Genomic DNA, 23,701 nt, shown 5'->3' on the forward strand with positions numbered 1-23,701 from the left:
TAAGAGAAACAGGATAATACATTGCCCTTACAGGAAAGAAACACTAGTTCTTTATGACAAATACTTGAGGAGATTTCCACAAAATTTCAGCAAACAGCTGCTTTTCTAACATAGGACAAACAAACTGTACAACAGAAATCCGTTGTAAGGCTGACACTTTTCCTTTGCACGTGTGATCCTGCAAATACCAATCTATATCAGAGGTTGAAAACTCACTATTTAAGTAAAACAGGAAGGATTTGCTATGTCATGTCTTATGGGCTTTGTAAAGTTATTGAAAAGAACTCATTAATTTTGTAATATGACAGAGGGATAGGAACTGTCCTAATGACTGTATTAGAAAATGTCTGTATATGGGGCAAAGAGCCAGCAGCTTATTGCAGAACGGTGCTTCCCAGGAGAACTGATGATTCATCTGATTTGAAACCTTTTCCGAAACACAGCTATCCTGAAAGAGAAACTACTATAAATGGAAGGGCGGTTACATAGCAGGGCGTTTTAATAAAACCAGAATAATGCTATACTATTTTAAACCAGATGCTTAGAAATACACTAGTATTTAAGATAACTGAGTAATGGATAGGTCTTTCTACTGTAATCTTCAAAATGACAGGGAACACCCTTTATATGAAAAATATGACCCATACATATAAGAATACCTGGGTGAGTAGAACCAGTTACAGGAAGCGGCCCCATATTTTTACCTTGTAGCAAAAGAAGCAATGAAGACCTTTTTGTCCTGACTTTGTCCCTGTCAAGGAAAGCATCTGAAGATAAATAAGAAGCTATTCACCCCAAAGAAAATCATTAGCTGTGTTATAAATAGCAGGAAAGAAGGTAATCCTTTCTCACCTAATCAGCACAAAGTACCCATTGGAACATAAATAAATTTTCATAAAGAGTTATCTCAATACAGAACTTGTTACAAAGATTTCCATTAAAGAAGGTCAAATAAAGGAAAATATATCGTCTTTTCCTTTTCTACTTTTTTCCCCACTGTCTGACACCTAATGGTAGAAGTTACCGAAACATTAATACAAGTACAACACCACAATTTTACATTTATCAGAGATTCATGAAACAACAAGCCTTTCTTGAAGTATCTTTTTGTTACCTTAGGTGTTTGAAACTAACATTAAAGGAGCTTAAGTGTAGCACAAGTCTGTCATTGCTTGACCATGTAATTTCATTAGTTTGTAGCAAGTTTGTAGAGATTGAACTGCTAGGTTAAATTAATTCACAGTGCTCTTTTGTCCCTCGAGGGATACTGAGAGGTGTCTTTTAATACCAGCTACCAGAGCTGAGTGGACAGCAAGGTGAAATATTGGTTGGGGAAGTCTGCATAACTCCTTAAACCGGCTGAGGACCTAGCTGAAGAGAGGTTCAAAGTCTTGACTATGCAATGTCTGTCACGTCATTTGCTGATCACAGATGACAAGTTCACTGCAACCAAGAAGTCAGAAACTAAATGCAAAACAAAATAAATGCAACAGACCAATTTCTGCATAAATCCTGTCTTTGATTCCCGGGTTTCCCAATCACCAGATGTGCATTCTGACAAATAATAGATAATACATTATCTGTCCATTTATTATGGCAAATAATAGGTAAAGCATTAGAAAATATACCTAGTTTACAGATACTGTTTCTCCTGTTCCCATACAAAGACTTTTCGACATGACCTTACAAAGTTACACCCCCCCATTTCCTGATTAATTCTTCATGACGGTAGTACCTTCCTCAGGGAAGGATTTTGCTAATCATTCAGTCACAAGTTTTCCTGAGCACATTAAGTCTGCAGTGATTAAGTTTACTGGTGACAATTATACCAACCAGAGCAAAGAAATTTTCAATTCCCTCCACTAAGAGAAGATGATTTTTTAATCCTTCCATAGATCAAGCAACTTATGTGAGCATGCACGTTCTAGGAGATGAATTTTCTCTCTTTATCAACACTGGTTATCAGGCCTCTGAAACAAATCATCCTTCTTTTTAATGATTCTCAATGTTAATAAATTGGTTTGCAGATTTTTTTATTATTTCTTTTTTTTGTCTGGAAAAATTCATTCTGTATTTAGTTAAGTTTCTATAGTTTAGCTGAGTCGGTCTATGCTGATTGTCTAACCACAGTCACTATGTAGCAGTTTGTCTCTACCAGAAAAATGTTTAAAGAAGAGATTTCTCATTTAGTTGAGATAAAAAGACAACTCTGTGTTCGTGTGTTGTTTTTCACCACTTATTGACTAGAAGGGTTGATTCAGTCAATTTACTTGTTACTGTATGAAATCCAAAGAGAATCAGAAACATCCAGGTAAACCAGAGGAGAAGGAGACCAAGTGGAGACTTACCTGCCACTGAGTCTTTGTATTGTTCATTATAGTATTCAGTATTGTTGGGAGGGGGGATATTTTCTCATAGTAATGAGAAAACCAGTGAAAACAATCAGAAAATTTTTCTTCTGGTGCAAGCAAATAATAGTTGTGATTCCAACCTGGACAGGATATAATCTATAAGTGAAACCAGTATACATTCTTAGAAACGTATAGTTCTGTATTTCTTTTTTTTTTTTTTTTGAAGCACACTTTATTTTTGAGTTTTAAAATAGATTTTTAAGTTATAAAATCCTCAGAATTAAAAATAGGATGCTCTGTGACCTTCTTATACTTAGGCTGTCAATATGCCTTTCTTTGTCTACCACTTTTGTGACAACTGTGAATGACTGTAGTATTCCAAAGTGCTGTAGAAAAGCAACAGTATGTTCATGATAAAAACTCTACAAATCTCTTTTTTTACCAGTTTTGCAAATATGAAAATATTTTGTTTCAGTAGGACCAAATCCATTACTATTTTGACCTTTTCTATTTATGCCTTTTTGAGCAACTGCTGGAAAGACCAAGCCATCTGTATAGATATGAATTATTTTAAACATACATAATGGTACATAAACAGCGGCTGCACATTTTGCAGCTTACCTGTGGTAAAGTTCCATGGCAATCTAGGTGACACTATTCAATGCAGAACGAGAGAAAGAAGAATACAAGGCTCACTTCCACTCTCACTCAGATTAATAGTCCAAGTCACATTAACTTCAGTGAGATTGTCATTGAGTTCTGAATTTGTAATAAACTTTCAGTGAATTCCACCAATGCATTGCTATTTAGGGCAGGGAGTGTTTGCCTGAAGCACACCAAACTCATTTATTTGGAGGTCTTTGTATAATAGTGCAGCCAAACCCTAAAGGTTTCACTTTGTTTCTTTTTAGCAGAATTCCAATTTACTGTACTGATTAAAGGAATTCTGATTTGGCCCAGAATGATAACTTCATTGGAGATAAAACTTGTTTCTAACACAGAAATTGGGGTAAGGTAAAATAACCGTAGTCCTGTACCAGAGGAGGAAGTGTTCCTGTGCAGAATGAAAGCCACCTGCCTCTGTTATGCAGACTCATGTAGCACAGGAGGACGTGCCCCAGCAAAATAATCCACATTCCTTTTCCAGTTTCTGGAATAAAGTTCATAGATGGTCTTTGAATTGGCACACTATGTGCAAATCTGTAAAATGCAGAATAACAAAGCTGTGATGAACAGACAAACTATATGCGTGTGCTGTCTTTTACAACTTCTCCGATAGGAGGGTTGGCTCGATATACTGTCATCTCTCTGATATGTCAAAACCTGTATGGAGACTTCATGGATCACTGGCTTCAAAGGCTGTTCCCATCTCCTTATTAGAGCAGCAAAATTTCTTAGCCAGTGCAGCGTATCAGCAGACTGAAAATGAACTGAAATTTATATTGGTTAAGAATGCCAATGCTCATAAACAGAAATGTAACAGCTTCAGTATTATTTCCAAAACCCAGGTATGTTAAGGTACATGATTGAAGGTTATGGTAAGGCATCATTATGAAGTATTAATAATGTAAGACTGTAAGAGCAATGCATGCTATGCATAGAATTGCCTTTTAAAACTAACATATGGAGTAGCAGTACCAGAAATAATAAGAATTGTTCAGTGTATAAATACTGTAAGAAAAAGAAACGTGTTTGTTGATAATCCACAAGGACATAAATGCATTTCAAATACACAAAAGCAAGAGGGGTTTTAGCAGTGTGGAACTCTATAAGAAATGCAGACATAGAAAAGCTTGTTTATAACAGTTAAAGATGTGGCAAAATTATGAAAATAAGTGACTTCAACCAGTACACCTATGAATAATGTACTAAGTAGAACTCTCTTTTTTTCTATCGAATTTTTGTTTGCCTCAGAAGAGCTCCATAACAGTTGTTTTATAAAAGACATCTTATTTACTATTAATATAAGAATAGTCCTTAATTTATCCCATGAAAAGCAATCATTTTAGTTATTGTGCCATTAATTTTGTAAAAAAATCCACTTTTTATCATTTATTTGATTGTTTGGAATTCTCTCAAATTCATTCACTAGTTAAAATTCAAAGCTCACTGAAGCTATTTAACCACTTATGTGATCATGGACTTCGCTTGGCCCCACTGAAGTCCGTGGTAAAATTCCAGCTGGCTTAAATGGAGACAGAATTTCACCCATATTTTTTTTACTGATGGAGTATTATTTGGCAGAAGGCTGAATGTTAGCTGGAATTTACTTAATATTCCAGAACTCTGTAATTATTAAGTCTTTAAAAAAAAGATTGAATACATCCCATTGGTAAAACCTTAGTGTTCTGTATTACTTGTTTATTTGAGGACACAAAACTTACAGTTGTTTTAGGAACAGTTTTAAGGGATCACCTTACATGTTTTCAGTTGAGTCACCATTATGATGAGGTCCCATGGGGAAGTGAATGTGGGTTGAAACGGTCTTGCCTGTGACTCTTCCCACACACTGGCACGTAAGCAACACCGGGAGGTGCTCTGATTCCATTCGCCTGGAGAGAGTCTTCATACCCAAGAAGACATTAAGTTTTACATAGGCTTTCATTCCATCTCTCAAGCCAAAGTTAGCCTAAAACCTTCTAAATTATCTAAACCCTTCTGTTCAGCTAATGCATTTTCAATTAACATTTCATTTTACTATCTGTACATTTAAAATATGAGTTAAGGACTGCTCCACGTAGGCAATGGATTTTTGAATTACTGCGTTGTGGTGACAATGGTTTTATAAACAGGTGGTGTTTGATTCCAGTAGTTTTTATTCCATTCTTCCATGTAAAAAATTGTAAGGAATTCAGCATTCCACCCACTTACTGTATGCAGCGTCCCCTTATGAGCAGGACATCCTGAGCACTCTACAGCAGAGGGATACAAAGGAAATTAATCAAAATAAAGATAATAAAATATTACGCTCCTAAGACCTAAACACAGTAGTTAATGAAATATTCTGATTTAAAATGGAAAAAAAAGGAATCATGAGGTAGATTTATACAGATAAAAATAGAAGTAGTCCTTCAAAAGCCATGTCTTTTAACAGCAGAAAGTGTTTTCAAGGGCATAAGACAAATGTAATGAGATACTTTATAGTAAAGATCACATTCCTGTCGAAAGTGCCTCTCGAAGTGGTAGATCCCATATCAATATGATGTCCACTTCTCACCACCGTATTCAGAGAACATGTAAATGTGGATATATCAACATTTAGGTCAAAAAATAGGAGAAGAAATATTATATACAGTCAGTGACTTCATGACCTGATTGAGTTCTTGTACCGATTCTATATTAGTAAGATTTTATGGGCTTTGTTGCGTTTCCTCCCTTACCCTTGGGGCAGAGGAGGGAGTTGAATCTCATCATTAAATATGAAATGCAAAGAACTAATGATTTTTTTTCTTAAAAAATAAAGTGGGAAGCATAGCCTTCAAAAATATAAATGCTCAAAAGCTCAAAAACATAATGCCAGTGGATATATCAACACGTATAAGGAATCCTGTCTACATTTGTTAATGCATTTTAGGGCAAAAAACATCACATTTACTTCTTTTTTTAAAGTTTATTTAAGTGTTTTGTCATTTTCTCAGGGAAGTAATAAGGAAGGAATCAAACTTGAATAAATAGGATTTCCTTTTTGTATGAAAACCAGCTGCTTTTAAAAATTATACTATTGCAATATAAAGGGCAACTTTCATAACTTCTACAGTGCCTTTTTAAACTTTCTGAAATATAGGATTAGTGTGACAGAATGTATCCATCCTCTCTGTTCTGAATTGGAGGCTGTATAAATGCTCATTATTTTAATAATTGGTATTCCTAGTGTGTGGTTGATTCTATCTTAGGAAATCAGGCCTCTGTCTTAGCTAGCATCCAGAGACAGGAACACTGGTGACATCAAAACACTAACTGTTTTGCGAGTGATGCTGCTTGCCTCCTGCTGCCAGGGCTGTCAGGTGAGGGTAGTAGTCCGTAGTCCTGCTGTGGTCCTCTCACTCTGGTGACACTGCAACCAAGCTGCTGGCTGGTGAAAGCTTACAGATACCTGAGGCTGCAGACCATATCAATAGGCAAATACTATTCTTTCAGAAATATTGAAGATATGGTCAGTTTTGGCCTACTGCAAGAATGCAAGCAATAAGAAAAAATGACATCCAGATGTTCATCATAATGTAGCATGATCGTTCTCTACAACTACCTAAAAGGAGGTTGTAGCGAGGTGGGTGTCGGTCTCTTTTCCCAAATAGCAAGTGATTGGACAAGATGAAACAGCCTCAAGTTGCACCAGGGGAGGTTTAGATTGGATAATAGGAAAAAATTATTCACCGAAAGGGTTATCAAGCATTGGAACAGGCTGCCCAGGGAAGTGGTTGAGTCACCATCCCTGGAGGTATTTAAAAGATTTGTAGAGTGGTACTTGGAGACATGGTTTAGTGGTGGACTTGGCAGTGCTAGGTTAACAGTTGGACTTGATGATCTTAAAGGTCTTTTCCAACCTAAATGATTCTATGATTCTATTATTCTATGAAAAAGTGGCACCTGGACCACGTGTGTCAGTACAGGTCACTATACTACTATACTACACCCACTCCCACAGGCATCCAGGAAATAGAAGCTTATGTGACTATAGTTTTACGTGTGAAATTAGAAGAGTTGGACCATTCTGCCTTTAAACAGACAGCATCCTGATGCAAAGATGTGGTGGCTCCTTCATTCTGTGCACTTCCAGACAAATCAAAGAGATCACTGGCTTCCCCACGGCTTCTAACAGGGTTCAGATGAAAGAAAACCAACAGTCATTGCAATTGTCTCTGTCTCCAGGAGCATCTTTCTGCTCACATCCCCTGCCCAGTAGATGGTGGTACCAAGGATGGCCATGGATAGCCTTGATCTGTGTGTGGGTTGAGTAGGCTGTGATTGGGATGCACTTGACTGAGCTGTGATGCAGTCAGCTGCTAGACTGAACTCCCTGCCTGGCCTGCCACAGCTCTGCTGCCTAAATAGAGGGTGCTAGGTAGCCAGAGCAGTGTTTCTGACCATCCCAGGGTGCTGGCTGGTGCTCTCCCTGAGTCAATGTGCAGTGCTTCTTTCAGCCAGTTGTGTCAGGCACAAGGTCAGAGACTAGCCACTGTCACACAGGGCTTGGTAGAACCCATAATTCTGCTGGCTAGTTCTGCGTAGCTCAGCAGAAGTGTGCATGGACATTCAATTCATCTAATCTGTGTTCTGTTAAGATTCTGTAGCTACCACAAGCAGCAACTTCTTGTCAGCTCAGGGTTGCTTTAAATTAACATCAGCTGGTAATTTTCCTAAGGAAATCAGATGGATGTATGTTCCCCAGGCACACAACACTCTTCTATGTGTGTTCCCAGGATGTAAAGCAGGACCAGGTGCCACAGAGCACATATTATATGGGTCTGTGTGCTCCAGAAACCCTTTCTGCTCAAACAGGCTCGCTGAAAAAACTGTCAACGTACATTATTTTATATCAAAACTGGATCAGCACCAAGAGGATCTCGGCTGCAGAGAAATCAAGAAATGACCTTTATGCTTTTTTCTGAGCTGGGTTGATCATGTGTCAGCTCAGCCCAAGACCTGCCCTATTCTTTACAATTCTGTGCAGTCACTACCAGAAAGGTATTAACAAACTGAAGTGTCCAGACAAAAGTAATGCAAATTACCAGGAGAGGTGTAGGAAATAAATTTAGAGAACTCATCAGATAGAGCTTTGTTGAGTAATGATTGAGAAGCTCAGAGAATTTAAAATGTGTGAACCCAATGGATGAATAAAGATAATTCAAAGTTGGGCAAATAAGTAACCAGGGCTAATGTGATGTATCTGGAAAAGACGAACATTTGGATTTAATACTGGGAACAAATTTTCTCATACTAATGTGATTTAAATGTTAAAATAACCTCCAGAGGTGGAGATCCAAGTTTCATCTCTTAGGAAGTTTAAAAGTAGTTATTAGTGGAAATATTCCTGCACTAGTAGAGGGATTAATTAAAGGCTGTAGTATAGTATTGTCTACTACAGTATAGTATTTATTAATGCTGTCTATGTGACACATTAGGTTTTGACTGGGGTTTTTTTATAAAACAGATCACAACCAGTTAATGTGCACATTTCACATACGTTTCTAACCAAACTTCGACTGCAGTATGTATTGTGTTGTTTTAGTTTAAATGCAGACTGTACTAGAAAAACACTGTCAAACTCTGTACAGCCTGAGCTATCAGGCTATCACACTGATCAGGCACATTTGTCTGTAGTTATTACAAAAGATGTTAAATTCTTTAACATCTCAAATTACAAATCATAACAACATGTCATTGCTCTGGAGAAATGTTTAGCTAGATTGCTCAGTTACAGAGATCTCCATTTTTTAAAACGTTACTGGAAAGACACAATGTTTGTTATATCATATGCAGTTTACATGCAATTATTGTGTTACTATGTCTTTATGAAGTTCCTCGGGATTTTATATCCTCTTGGATACTACACATTTGTATTTGTGACATTTCTCATTATTCGGCTGCAGACGAGAAATTATCTCCTTCCTGTAGCAAGTAGTATTCTGCTAAATACCATAAACTGCAGTCCAAAAAGTGTTTGAGAGGTTCTTCATAAAACACATAGAGAAAATCCCCATTGCTACAAGCTTTTCCATTTTGTCAACCTCAGAATTTTTGAAAAATATTGAAGCAGTTTTATTTTCTAAGGACAAGCTATACTGAAGCTTCCATAATATTTTCCTATTAACATCTTCCTATGAATCAAAAGATTTTTTTTTTCTGAGTATGTTCCCTAAATCCTTCTTGCCTTTTTTGAAGATAGTTTTAACAACTGCCTTCTCTAGCTTTTGCTCCCTTAATCACCACATGATAGCTTTTCAAACGTGATAGAGCCTGGTCTCAAAATAACATCAAGCCAGCTTCCCAGCACCTTCAGATGCATTCTATCCAGTCCTATGGACTTGCATATGTTCAGCTGACATAATTAGTACCTAATTTGATCCTTCTGTACCATGGGTAGTACCTGTCTCTGCCAGTCTTTGCTACTAAGCAAAGATCTGAAAGGCCTGGGAGTGAGCAGTAGACCTTGCTAGTAAAGGCTGAGGGAGTGAAGACATTGAGTCCTTCACTGAGGTAGCCTTTTCCATGCTCTCCATCACTTGGTCACCTACCACATTGGGCAGCAGGCCTGTGTTCTCCCCGGTCTTCCTTTTGTTGCTGCTGTGGCTGTAGAAACCTTTCCTGTTGCCCTTGATGTCCTTCAGCAATTTCAGCTCTAGCTGTTCTTTGGCCTTCCTAATTCTGCCCTGTGTATCCAGGAAACATTTCTCTATTTCTCCTTGGTTGCATGTCCATGCTTCTGCCTCCATGACACACCTGTAGTTCCCTTAGAGTCTTCCCTTGTTTGCACAATGTTCCATAAAACCAGGATAAGACTTCTCTGTACTAGCAAGGATTGGATTGTAGTTTCTGTATTTCTATTCTTTCAGCAGAAATTGCTTCGCAGCAAGACATAAAAAATTCCTTTTTATGGCCTTGGGAAGAGTTGTGTTTTTTTGAAATCTCACTTTGATTACTCTGTTTCAATAGCAAGGTATTCTAGGACTTTGCATTACTGCATGCAACCCTGGTCATGGCTGCTATGATGGACCCCAGACAGGTAAAAGTGTGCATCTTGCTGCCTGCTGGCACAAAACAAGGGAATGGGCTGTTTCCTATCAAGATGACCTTAAAATAATGAAGGACACTGAGAGAAGTAGATTGTGCCAAGTGCGGAATAATACAGTATAAGTGTGGGAAGAAGGCCTGGATTTGTATGGTTAATTGAAAAGAAGGATTCAGCTACTGATACAGCTTTTTCTGCAATAGTGTTACATTACTTCCCAAGTGATCTAATTAAAACAAGATAAAAAACCAACAAAACCCAAGCACTGAAAGAAGTGTTTCAAAGCAAGGCAGTTTCTGATTAAAAACAAAACAAAACAAAACAAAACAAACCTAAAGATATTAAAAACAAACAAAACAAAACCTTTCGAGTGCAGGGAAAGCCGTATATTGGGTTTATGCTGTTTTCAAATATAATTACTCTATGTTTTACCTTGTGTAAATGAAAGAATAGATCCACAGTGTTTTTTGGCCAATGGAAGGCTTCCCTTGTATTTCTTGTAAAAGTAATGGCGATACAATCAGAAATCAAGGTCAAATATGCTGATAGAGAATGAAATATAATAGCCCAGTTGATGACCTACAGCTACAGTTATTTTATGTCATGCATACGGAAAAAAAAAAGCCAGGAATATAGACTAAGCTTTAAAAGAGCCTACTGATGCAGAAGAAACCTACGCCAGCATAAGGAAAATGCAATATATTCAGTGCACCAGCACTTAAAGTGGTGCAGGAGAGGTGCCACAGCATCTGCAAACTGAGTGCCTTTTCAGGATTTAGATTTATCTTTCCAGACTCATTTAACTGTAAGTCTAAGCTCTCTCAGCCATCACCAGGAAGAGATAGGATGTGACTTAGCCATGACCACAGCATGTTGATATCTGACCTAGTTTAGAGCTTCCTCAAGGCTGTTGAAGATCAGAGGAATGCAAAGACAAAAATGTTGCTTTGATCTTAGTTCACCCCCAAATTATGTTGCATACTCCATCACTGAATTTTGGACTCCAGGAGAAAAATCTACAAAAAAAAAAAACCAAAAATGTTTAAGTCGTTCTGAGTTGCATAGTGATGTGGCTGATAAGAATAATGAACTTTCAAATTGGTGACAGGGAATCAAATAGCCTTTCTGTCCATGGATAGACACATTTACAGGGTATTCCACAGACATTTGAGGTTGATTGCACGGTAGTCATACAGTTCTTCTTCCTTTGTGTTCTGTGCATATGAATGCTCTGCCCTAATAAGCATAGAGGTTATAGGGCCTTTAAAGGAAAGAACCAAACTGACCTTATTTCTTGTTGCTATTTGTATCTGCATGGTGTCAAGGAGCCCCAGACATAGACCAGGAACCATTGGCTAGGTGCTGCAGAGGCAGAAAAAAAAAGAGCGCCCTTTCCCTCAGAAATATACACTTGCAGCATGAGATGAAGGACAATAGATGAAAGCAGTCAGTAAGGGAAGCACAAGAAGAAAAATAGACAACTGTAGCAGAATGTCAAGCCATGAGTGTCCATGGACCAGTGATTTGATTGCTATACACAGTCGTGACAGCAATCAAATCTATTTGTTGTGAAAGAGGTGTGAAATAGGTAAAGAGAGGTATTGAAGAGGCAACGGGCACAAACACAAACACAGATTCCATCTGAATATCAGAAAACACTTTTTTATTGTGAGGGTGACCAAGCACTGACACAGGTTGCCCAGAGAGGTTGTGGAGTGTCCATCCTTGTAGATACTCAAAAGCGATCTGTACATAGTCCTGGGCAACCTGCTCCAGATGACCCTGCTTGAGCAGGGGGTTGGATGAGATGATGAGATGATCTCTGGAGATCCCTTCCAACCTTAATCGTTCTGTGATTCTGTGAAATCATAAAATCGGTGACTTCATAGTGTGGATATAAATAGTTCTTCCCGAGGGCATGTCAGGAGCAACAAGCAGATACAAAGAGAATTTGTCAGAGCTGGTGCTAGCAAGAACAAGAAAGGTGAAAGCAAATGCTGAGTTGAGTAAGAAGTTATGCAGGTGGGAAGGTGGAGACAGTACAGAAAATAAGTGAGGAAGGGAGAAGAGGTGGATGCTGTGATGAGTAAAAGGCTGCTGGTGAATTAGCCAAGAGTAGCAAACAGAGAAGAGTGTTTAAAAGATAGGCAAATACAGTGATGACTGAATGGCCCTTATGACTCGGAGTGCAGTTTCCTCTCACTCTAAGGAGGTGGAAGGTCCCATCACTGGGAAGATCTGGGAACGGTGTAGCTCACAGCTGCCTTCTTGCCCAGTTTAACAAGAAATAAGTTATATTAGTTTAACCATATACAAATGGAGAAGCTGAATGATTTCACAGCTTAAAGCTCCACTAGGAGAGTTAATTCCCACCTAAAAAACGTTAAAGCACAGCTCCTGGTATGGAAAAATATTATTGTCAGCATTTTTAACACATTCTGTTAAAGAGAATTATATTCAGTCGACTTCATAATAACCCCAAAAGGGTTATTCTAAAGCAAGCTAGTTTACCTTTTTTATATTACAGTAGGCTGCACAGGCTGCTTACTATCACAAAATATCCCATTAACAGTTTTCTATGATAAGGTTTTGAAATACTTTCATAGAGAGGCAAGGGGGAAGGTGCAAGTGTTTCCTCCTCCCTTGCCCAGTATGTGCAAGGCCTGTCAGAGACCCCACGGCAGAGGATACAGGCTGTGGAGCAGATCCTGCACCACTACTGTTTCAAGGAGCTCTTCACTTGCTACAGATGGACAAAGAGTGTGCCAAGGGAAGCAGTATCCTCCTCACCAAGCTGACACTTGGGATATGTCAGACAGAAGTTTGCTTTATGAGTTAGACCTAACCAAAAGCCGCTGGCTGTTGTAACTTCATAATTGAGAGTCCTTTGAGAAAAATTCTGTCTAACCTTCCTGTGGAGACTTTGGTTGCAAGTAGTTGTGTTGGTAATCCCTAGCACACATTTCATTGTCATATTTTACCAGCTGTATTTGGATACTAGTCTGCTGAGCATGAAAACTCTGCAGCTAAAAGAAATAGAAATAAAATCTCCTGTAGGCTACTGAAATTGTTATTATCTTTGGAAAACCTCTGCTTCTCTGTCTGAGACAGGATAAAAATCTCTTGATCGATGAAAATTCAAATTAAAACTCTGACTGATTCAGCTGTAAAAAATACGAAAGGGGACAGATGGTATGAAGATGTGCATGATTATACGCTCAGTGGTGAAATTTAGCTGGAAAGAGAAAGGAAGCAAATCAAAGTGATGGAAATGAAGGAATTCCGCCTATAACACTGTTTAACAAATTCCTTCATAACCTTACCTGCCAGTGTCTTTGCAGTATAAGTCCCCAGCCTTTGCTACCTCGTTGCAACCCCCACATTGAGGGCTTACTGACAGTGTCAGGGTGGGTTCTTCTAGCTAATGGAAGAACCTAGAGATGAAGAGAGTACACTTGGTTGATTAGGGTAAAGCAAAGATATTGTTTTACCATCCATAGGAAGGATGGGGCTGTTGCCTTTTCCTTACTGGGATTATACTTAAGGGTAAGGTAGAAACCTCTAACAGGAACACAGTCAACAGGAGGTGCTTTGTGTCACGAGGAGGCTAAGCTGACTATGGCTTAGTAACCCTCTTGCCTCACTCTTTAGTGCAAGCTTAAAGAAGCAAGGAGAAAGATTTTTTTAGGGGCTGTCAGGTGAAAAGTTGGTGTTATCTTCTACATTGAGGCTTAGGTTGAATCAGCTGGAACAGAGCCTGCATCTGTGACCTTCTGGGCTTTAAGCAGTCTCTACCTAAATTCTGTATGCTTTTTTGGTTTTATCAGTTACAAGTAATTTACTGCATCCTAAGCTGTTTTTGACTCTTGGTACTAGTCATTTTGTCAGTGAAAGTCACACAGGGGAAAAAAGAAAGTCACTCCAGGCATAAGATTAAAGGATGATGTCTTAGGAAAATGATTCTGGTTTTTGAATGTTTCATCAGCTCCTCATCTTACATATACAGAGTGTGTGTTTGGAGTGTTTACCTTAATGGCACATGGCTTGTACAGAGCCTAATTTTTATGTAGTTTCTTCCAATGGTGACAGCTAGTATGAACTCAAGAAACCCTTTTATTGAAGTGTGGCAATCTAATTAGATAAGTGAGATTCAGGAAGAAACCTGCATTCATAGACAGTAAATTTTTCGAGACAGGTTTTTGCCCTTAGAAATGCGTTGTTCTTACAGAATGCTATTAATGTATATAAAAACTGGGGGGGGGGGGGGGGGGGCGCTGTTTTGTTATTCTAGTTACAGGTCGCAGTTTCCACTGTTTTCAGCACTTTCTGACAACACCCTCATAGACAAGCTGACAGAATATGGATTAGATAAGTGAACAGAGAGATGGATTTAAAACTGTCTGAACAACCAGGTCCAGAGGGTTGTGATCAGTGGTACAAAATCAAGTTGGAGGCGAGCCACTAATGGTGTATCCCAGGGATTGATACTGGGGCCAATACTGTTCCTCAAACATCTTCATTAATGATCTAGACAATGGGACACTGCACCCTCAGCAAGTTCGCAGATGATACAAAACTGGGAGTGGCTGATACACCGGATGGTTGTGCTGCCATTCAGATGGACCTGGACAGGCTGGAGAATTAGGCTGAGAGGAAACTCATGAAGTTCAGCAAAAGGAAATGCAAAGTCTTGCACTTGGGGAAGAATAACCCAGTGCACCAGTACATTGTCCCCAGGCAGAGCTCCAGGCATTCCAGCTGCAGTGTCACAAAAAGGTCAACATGCTCCCCTCGCCTTCCCAGCCTGTCTTTCCAAAAAAGCCTGTATGCAACCATTGCAGAAATCTAGCTGTGTGAGTTATCCCATCATGTCTTATTAGCTCAATGACTGTAACTACACATAGACTTCTAATTCCTCCTGTTAGTTCCCCATGATGCATCCATTAGCATCAAAGTATTTCAGAGAGGCACCCAGGCATGCTCATCACCAGAACAGTCTCAAGAGCTTTCCCCACAAGATTGTTCCATAGGCTCTTCCTTCTTTATACACCTGTGTTTAAAGTGATTCCACTTCAGCATTGTTTTGTTGATTGCTATGTCCCTTCTGTTCCCATCTCCCCTGGCTTTTAGCTTGCCTACGCCATCCACAATTTGCTCACTTGCTTGTTGAGGAATCTCTAACTCTCCTGTAATTCCTAGTTTAAAACTCTTAGTTTGGCCATCCTGTTGGCACACATCGTATGCTTCTGGCTGCATGCTTTGGCCACAAGAACCTCCTCCCTCTTTCTGCATCATTAGGTTCTTGCTAAGAAATGGATTCTAGCCTTCTGCTGTTGTAAACTTATCAAGATCTGTCTCACAATCATAGAATATCTTATCCTTATTTCTTATGGAAATACTGCTCTAGAACATCACTCCTCTTCTACATAGAAAATGATCTCTAATTTCTGGCCTTTGTTCTTTATAAGCCCATGCCATTCACTTTTATGTCAGTACTGGATTTCCTTTACAGGACTTTTTGCTTTGATAGCAAATCAAGGGCCTAAACTTAATTGTCCTTTACATTTTTGAGATACCCTTGGGTATGCATGATATCCAACGTAGTTCCCGTGTGGGACTGGAAGATATTACACGTGACCTGTAAGATTTGCACTTTTCTGGAACAGTTTCTGGAGGCTACACAGGATAGTCTACAATGTCTGAAATGGCATTAAAAATGAAGTTTAAGTACCAATTCATTTTTCATTTCACTCTTACATCACCCCTTACAAATGTAGCATCTTTGTCTTCCACCTCATCCTTGTTCTGCTAAGCTGAACAACCATGTTATTTTAGTCTCCTCCTATACAAGAGTCCAAGTAAAATTCTCAAACTGAAGAGAGATCAGGTTACTGTGTCTCTTCTGCAAAGTGTGTTTTAAAGCCCTGCAGAGTTTTGAGGTCAGAATAATGGGCCAGTGTGTTCTTGGATATTTTTCCCTCTTTCCTAAATATTGATATTTTATTTGCTATTCTTCAAACATAAAATTTGATAAATGCATTAAGTATCCTCACTACTAGTCCAAGAGGTCATGTACTAGTTTTCTGCAATGGATATTACCTGTTATCCCTGTTTTGAGAACACTGAACTCTTCTTTGCCATTTTACTTTTTTGCCCCCACATTCTGCAGCATATAATTACAGATACGTTAACTCCTTTTCAATCATGGGAAATAACTGTAAAGAATAATAAAGAGGAGAGTGAATTTCAACAGCAGAAGTGGATTAAGAATCAATTATCAATTTGTTTCCTGTGTTCTTTTCCTGTAAACTCCCCCAAAACTCCATGCTAAATCTTCTCCTTTCTCTGTTGAGCCCATGATGGCTGGAATTGAAGGAAAAGCAAATGAGGTATTCAGTCCTCTGAAATACATGCTGAAACACTCAGGGGAGCAAATTTAGGATGTCTTGCTGCTTAGACATGAATGGTTTCTACTGGCACTATCTTCCTTTCTGCTGCTACCATTTTTGCTTTGGCATTGCTCAAGGAGTGTCTGCAAAGTTAGGTATTTCAAGCAGTAGGAGTTCAAAAATAAATGCTCTAACCATAATCATTCCAGGTATAACTAAATCTTGTTTATGTATTTGATTACCTCTGGCTGGCTCACCTTCTGGCAAGGAAAATTTGTCATTTCAGTAGGGGGAGAGAGGGAATGCTTTAAAACAACTTCCTAAATAATAACACAAACCAGAGAATAGTTCGGTTAATCATTAGTTTTACCTATCAGATGTCTGAATATTTATGATAATTTACGTATTTTTCATTTGTAATCAGCCACTTGAGGAAATGAATGAGTGCTTCACAGAATGCTATTTTTTCTCATTTTCCTTAATATGAACAGACTAAAATTAAATGGAATGATAGAAAGGAGAACTGGTTAAGACTTGTCAGGTCACAGAGGTTGTCTGCCTGCCAATGAAGCTATGTTGCCTGCGGTATATGCAGGTGCTTTGTTTCAGTCTAATTTTAAATGACTCATACAGTGAAGCTCCTTGCACCACCTTCCTTGGGAGACAGGTCTGTAATCTAACGTCCTAATGGTGAGAAAATGCTTCCTGATACTTGGCTGGAGATTTCCATTTGCACAGCATCAATCTGCTGTTCCTATTTGTATCCACTGAGGCCATCTTAAATCATTTTTCTTCTTAATCTGGGTTTGACCCTCTTAAAAGAGATAATGATCATATTCTTCCCTGATTTCTCCCACCCTGCATTCTGACTTGTAATTTGTTCAGTCTAACTATTACTAAACTATTCCTAAATACTTTCTAAGTATTTCTAGAATCAGTACATGTATTCTGATGTTATTCTTTCCTGATATGCTTCCCCCCCCCCTTGTTTTTGGCACTGAGATGCTCCGAATTCTGGACCCGAGGTGTGAATTATCAACACGTCACTTCACTGCAGCTCTTCCAGTCAGTGCTCACTGTCTTTTCTCCACCAGCTTCACTGCTTTAATGCTGTCCTCACTAGCATGTGGACGGGTTTGCCGTACGTAACCTGGGACCTCGTCACAAAGCGTCATAGGAAGGGAGAAGAGGACCAAGATGAAAAAATAAATGGAAGGACTGAAAAAAACTAGTATTTGCAGATTAAATTAGAGGGAGTAAAGTGGTATTTAAATTAAATATCCTTCAGGATTGATGGGAAATTGCAGGATGTTTAGTCTGGAAGAAACCAAAACTTTGAGGTACTGCAAATTTGTGTAGGATGACTGGAAATTAAGTAGATAATATAAGGTGGAAAAAAGTGAATCTGGACTATTCCTATTACAGCAGCAAGTTTGTTTGGTTTTTTTAAGAAAACAAATGTAGAGGAAGCTATCCCATCTTTGCTTTATTTCACATTAGAATTGATTTAGAAAAGCCTCGTGTTCTGTGGCACAGACCAAGATCGAGGTAACGGTGCCCGGGTTCCCCTCCGGCCTCTTCACCGAGGCCTGCTGCTCAGAGGAACGGGGTCTTGCAGCGAGACCGCCTGTCTTCCCCTCCAAAAAGGCTGGAGAAGGGACTCCCTGCCCACAGAGGCAGGCTGGGAGCTTCACGCTCTGCACTAGGCCTGCCTTGTACCTCCAGCGGGGCTTGGATACCAGCTATCATTACTTATTAATAACTTTGCTTTATGCCAGCATTTTTCCCCTGATATATTGTATTTGCAAGTCAAATCAAGTACAGCATATGTCTTTTCTCTCTCTTGGCTAGAATTACTTCATTTTGTCCTTTGCTAACTCTATCTTTTTCCTGCACACCTTCATGGATTTGTGGCTCCTTATTTGACACATTCTTGTTCTTGTTTTCATTGTAGCAAATATAAGCCATTCCTGGAGGAGCTTTCTTACCTGTTTATTTTATTAGTTCCTCAGGGGTGATGCTTGCTGGTACAAAGTACCCCTTTGCAACTTTTAAGCTTCCCCAGCCTTCTTCCGACTAAAGAGTTCCAATGGTGCTTTATGAAGAACCATAAGGACTAAATATCTTAAATCCCCAAAGAACTTATTTCTCAAAAATTAATAGTTTTGGTTTCATGGAAATAATTTCTTAATAAATGCAACCAATAGCTCATCATCTTCTTCACCAAATATTCCAGTTTTCAGTTTCCAGTTCATTGATTATTTCATACTTTTTAATAAGACATATTTTCTCTTGCTTTTGTTATTATTTGTACTTTCTAGACTCTGCAGTTTTCTACCTGTTCTGGTACTTGTGTGGTATGCTTTGCAATGATATCTTTTCCTCTAGGTAACTTATGAGCTTTTTTGAAGATCTGTGTTTAAGATATATTTTTACACAACAGATACATTCTTGAAAGGTCCCACATGAACCATGAGTAACTAACTGAAAATGAGTATCTTTCACCTATAATTGGAAAGCAAGGATTGCAACTGCAATGAACTAAGATAGCAATAACTTCAGTAAAATAGACATCAATGAGCCTGAGATAATATTGCTTCTGAAGCACAGCAATAAAATGAGATTTCAAACATATGTGTGAAAAGGGAACTATATCTGAGCACTTTGTCTCCTGCTGTCCAAGGCAATTCATTTAGGTTCCAGGCCCTAGTAGGAAAACATGCTTCTTTTTTTCCCCCCAAACAGCATAATTTTTTAAATAGCTAAAATGACAACAGCAGAATGAAAGGCAAACAAGGGAGTAAAGAAAGGAAAGATACAGAAGGGAGGATGTATAGACATAACCTGGAAGGTTCCAAAAAAGTCTAGAGAGGACTTTCAATATTAGAAAAGCCTTCTTATAAAGGAGACAAGGTAAAAAATAGTGTATCTGAATGAACACTGAATTCTGAGATACATACAATACTTTTGAAAATGTCAGGAGTTTGATTAAAACTTTGGTTGAATATGAGGTAATATTTTGCTATCATTAATCATAATTACTATATAAGTTAATTTTTATTAATTTATACAGTAAAAGCATTAAGGCTTGAATTGTATTAATTGTTTATTGAATTGAAGAGTTCTTACACTATAACATATTTGCTGACATATTCAAATCAGCAAAACAGTGGTGAGAAGATGTAGCTTATGTTAGCAAGAGAGGTTTTATAAGGACAGAACTCCCACTGGTTCCTTGAATAAGATAAACTGTCCCAACAAAAGGCATTCTTTGCTAATATAACTAATCTTCTACTGTGTTTTGGATAATTAAGAAGAATAGTTCTTGAATATTTTATCATTTAGAGTACAACATCTAAAGCTAGAAAAAATTGTGTATTGCCTTTCATAATTTCATAGTCACTATTTCTTAATCCAATAAACTGGTTCAAATTCTGGCTAATTAACTAATTATATATACCATAGCTGAAGAACCAAAGGCCTATTTTAAAAACAATGCATTTTATAAGTCTGCACAGAAAATTAATTTGTGTCAGTGAACACAACTGGACAACTGAGTGGGCAACTGGGATTTGGTTCTCAGGAGATTCACAGGAGTCTCATTCAGGAGATTCATATCCATAGTTTAATGTTTGAGTCATAAGGCGCAATTGTGTCGCCAGTATAATAAGGCTTCCCAAGCGTGTCTCATACTGGAGCAGCTACAGTCATTAATGGAAAGTGTCTTTCTCTAGTCATCTTATTACTGGGGCAAAGTTGTCACACAACATTTAGCTGATACATTCTATAACAAACATTAAAAGAATCATGAGATAATTCAAATTTATTCTATAGGTGTTTAAAATATTAATTCCGAAATCAATACATATGTTTTCACAGTGCCCTACACTTAAGATGCACATTCCAACAAGGAATGGATTGAGTGGTTAGAAATCGAATCATGGAGTATTTGGTGAACATATAATGACACTATAAATGTAAAATTTGTAGCATATAAGATAACTTATAGTTTTGAGAAATAAACCTGAATGCAGTCTGCATTAAATAATGTGAAAAATACATGACTAGAAGTGTCTTATTGCCAGTAGGAAATGCCTACCATAAAGCTAAGAAAGTAGTTAAACGTGAAAATTACTGATGAGATGGATTTAGATGTTTGGGTTTTGGATATTATAACTTTTATTTTCCCATCTTAAAGTCACTTACAAAATCACCATGCTATCCAAATGTAAAGTAATGATGTACTCATCCAGGTCAGTTAATGAACCTAGAAAAGCCTAAATCAGAAGGTGCCGATTTGTGTTCCATTATCAGTTAAAATTATATTTCCATTCATAGTCATAAAAAATTATCTTAATGCATGCTATTTAGTCTGTGGGTTTTAAACAAATGTTCTTAAGTAATGAAAATACAGTAAATAATATGACATCTATTTCAGTGGTTATTACTCTGGGAATGGAAATATCCCTTCACTCTAGTACACTACTTGTTTGTACTCTCATCTTACTGATTTTCTTATGGTTTATTCTGTGTTCTGGGTATTTGGATCTCAGCAGATACATCAACAATCAATGTGAATATTTGTTGCAGTATTTCCATAAACACGCTGTTTCATGATTGTCCTCCATTTAGGATTTTGCATGTTATTATTCCTGTTATAACCCAGAACACGACCTCTCTGTTCAAATCAAATCACTAATCATAGCTCAGATTTTTAATAATCCTTGAAATGAACTCATCTGCAAACTAGTTACCCACACAAAGTGCTCAAGTGGTAAGAATGAGTAAATTCGAGAAACCGTAAAATGAAAAGAAAGACACATCTTTATCATATTGTTGTTTTCTTTTTACTTCACATGAGTATGGACTATTAGTATAGTGGGGGGAAAAAACCTTTCCACAAGTGCTTAGGAGAAAGTCATTACTGTCTACAGCAAACACTTAATGGGGCTCATAAATTCCAGTGGAAATTTTCTCATATACTTTCATATCCTCAGAGTTTTTTATTAGTACAGGAGGCTGTCAAAACTCAGGATCCTGTATTGGGAGTCACGTCTCTGGTGTTAAGCAGTTTTGTTATCAATTATCTCAGCATTAATGAAAGTAATGATATAATTTCTGAAGATTTGTCCTAACTTTTGGATCCAGTTACTTTAGGTTAAAAATGATCAGCACTTAAGATGATTGAAAATACTTGTGGCAAAAATCTTAGTAGTGTCAAGGTGAGTTAGAAGATTTTCTGTTGAATGCTGTTTAAACTTTGCATTCAAATTAAGGTTTACAATATTATTTGGGAAACAAATCCAGAGAAAGGAGTAAGCTATAAGCAGTGTGGATAAAGTAGATTGGGAATTTTACCTGATTACTCAGAGTATTTATGTATTTATTCAATTTAGTTTTTAATAGAGTCCAGAGAGACCAGCATAATGAAAAGATTAAATGATCTTTATACCTATGATGAAGAAGTGATTGCAAAACATGCTCTCAAATATTTGAAATGTGTAAGTGTCAGCAAGGAAGAGAGGTTATTTAGGATGTTGTGAGCAGTACTAGTAGAATAGCCAGATTAAATTTTAAAAGGAAGGATGTCATCTAGCTCTCAGGGTTAATTTCTGACAGCAAAACTCTTTGGAGAATGGGATGTTTTTAAAAAGAATCAGCAGAAAATTTCTCATTTAGGAAATCAAAAGTAAACTAAAGCACAGACTGAGAAAATCATTTTTGGGAATTACTATCCTAAGTTTCTCTGGAACCCAGCTTTAAGAACAAAATAAATTTTTTGCATCTGTAATTTGGATTAAAAATGCTAATTTTTATTTGTTTATTTTACAAGACTCATCTTAGAGTCACATAGTGAATAAGTATTGTTTACTTAAATTTTATGCAAGATTTGAGTAGCTTTCAATTAGTCTTATGAATTAAAATTCTTATTTTAAGCTAAAATGAAAAATCACAGCAGAAACTAACATCTGGCTACAAATAACAAAAATTTGTTTTTCATAGGCACTAACCTGCCCCTATGTCTCTTGTTTGTATGTTAGCTGCAATTTGTTCTCTTTTAATTAAACATTTCAGTAGTACTTGATGTTTTGTTTAGGTTTTCTTTCAATATCTAGTGTAGCACTTCTGAAGGATATTGCATGTATAGACAAGAACATCAAAGGGCCCTATTTACCTACCAGATACCCAAGATCACCCACACCATTTCAACCATTGCCAACAGAGCGTCTGTCTAGGAAGACTATAGTTTCTAGTTATCTTTGCTGGGGATGGTAACAAACTATTGTCCCTAAAAGATTTTGTGATGCTGAGTCAGTTCAGTGCTAAGACACTTGTGTCTAGGAGTCTGATGTCCCACTGCTGTCAGTTAATGAGATCCAGTTAATTAGCCAAGTGGAGCCTGGAGAGGGATTCAGCTGATCAGCCACTAGATGTCAACTTCAGGCTGAACTGAATCATTCCCTCATCTCCGCAGACAGTGTCAGGCCAGGGGATTTCAGTTGCTTAAACAAAGGTGTTTAGTATCATTTGGAAAAACATAGACTGTCTTTGCACTAGCAGGTAGTATGGTAATATAGGAGCAGATCTGTAAAGAGAAACGCCATATGCTGTGGTCCCAGTGCCTACACTGCATACATCCTGCAGGTTATACTCTATTCTGGTCCTGCAGATTGAATGCACTTTGGTGGCCAAAGGACATCTTCTGTGTTAGTTTCATCAGAAAGGAGTACAGTTTGTGTGCTCTGAGATGGCACAACGATGCATGGTAAATAGGAGCGATGGGGGGTTGCACCAAATGTGCACTTCTGATCCAAACTCAACTGCTAATGTATATGCAGACCTTGTGGATCTCACTGGATTTTCAGCTGCTGTTCCAGAAGGGCACATGTCTCCTGTAGGTCCTGTTTCAAATCTTCCAAGGTACCTTACTGAGTCCAAAGCTGCAGAGGGCACTTGCACTTGGTCAACTGGATTGTAATCCTGATCTCCACTGTATATCCTGGGATATTATACATTCAAGGTAGACACCTAAGTTTAGATGTTGTTGTCGATTGCCCAATCCCACCCAATGAAATGGATTGAAGTTACCAAATTCAGTTGCTATTGTTAACAATGAACTTTCTATTGCAGAAACATAATAGGGTTTTTTTCCCATTTCTGACATTTCCAATTGTTTCTAGGTTCACTTCATGCTCTAGTTTCACATACCTCATTTTTCATTTATATTCATG

General features: G+C 37.9%; 1 protein-coding gene across 13 annotated transcripts in view; it reads left to right on the plus strand.

The window, feature by feature from the left end:
• Positions 1 to 23,701, plus strand: part of MAGI2 (membrane associated guanylate kinase, WW and PDZ domain containing 2) — a 776,332-nt gene that overhangs the window by 471,975 nt on the left and 280,656 nt on the right. The window lies entirely within an intron of this gene.

Source organism: Aptenodytes patagonicus, chromosome 1 (genome assembly GCF_965638725.1).
Source record: "Aptenodytes patagonicus chromosome 1, bAptPat1.pri.cur, whole genome shotgun sequence".
In the NCBI taxonomy this organism is placed as follows: domain Eukaryota; kingdom Metazoa; phylum Chordata; class Aves; order Sphenisciformes; family Spheniscidae; genus Aptenodytes; species Aptenodytes patagonicus.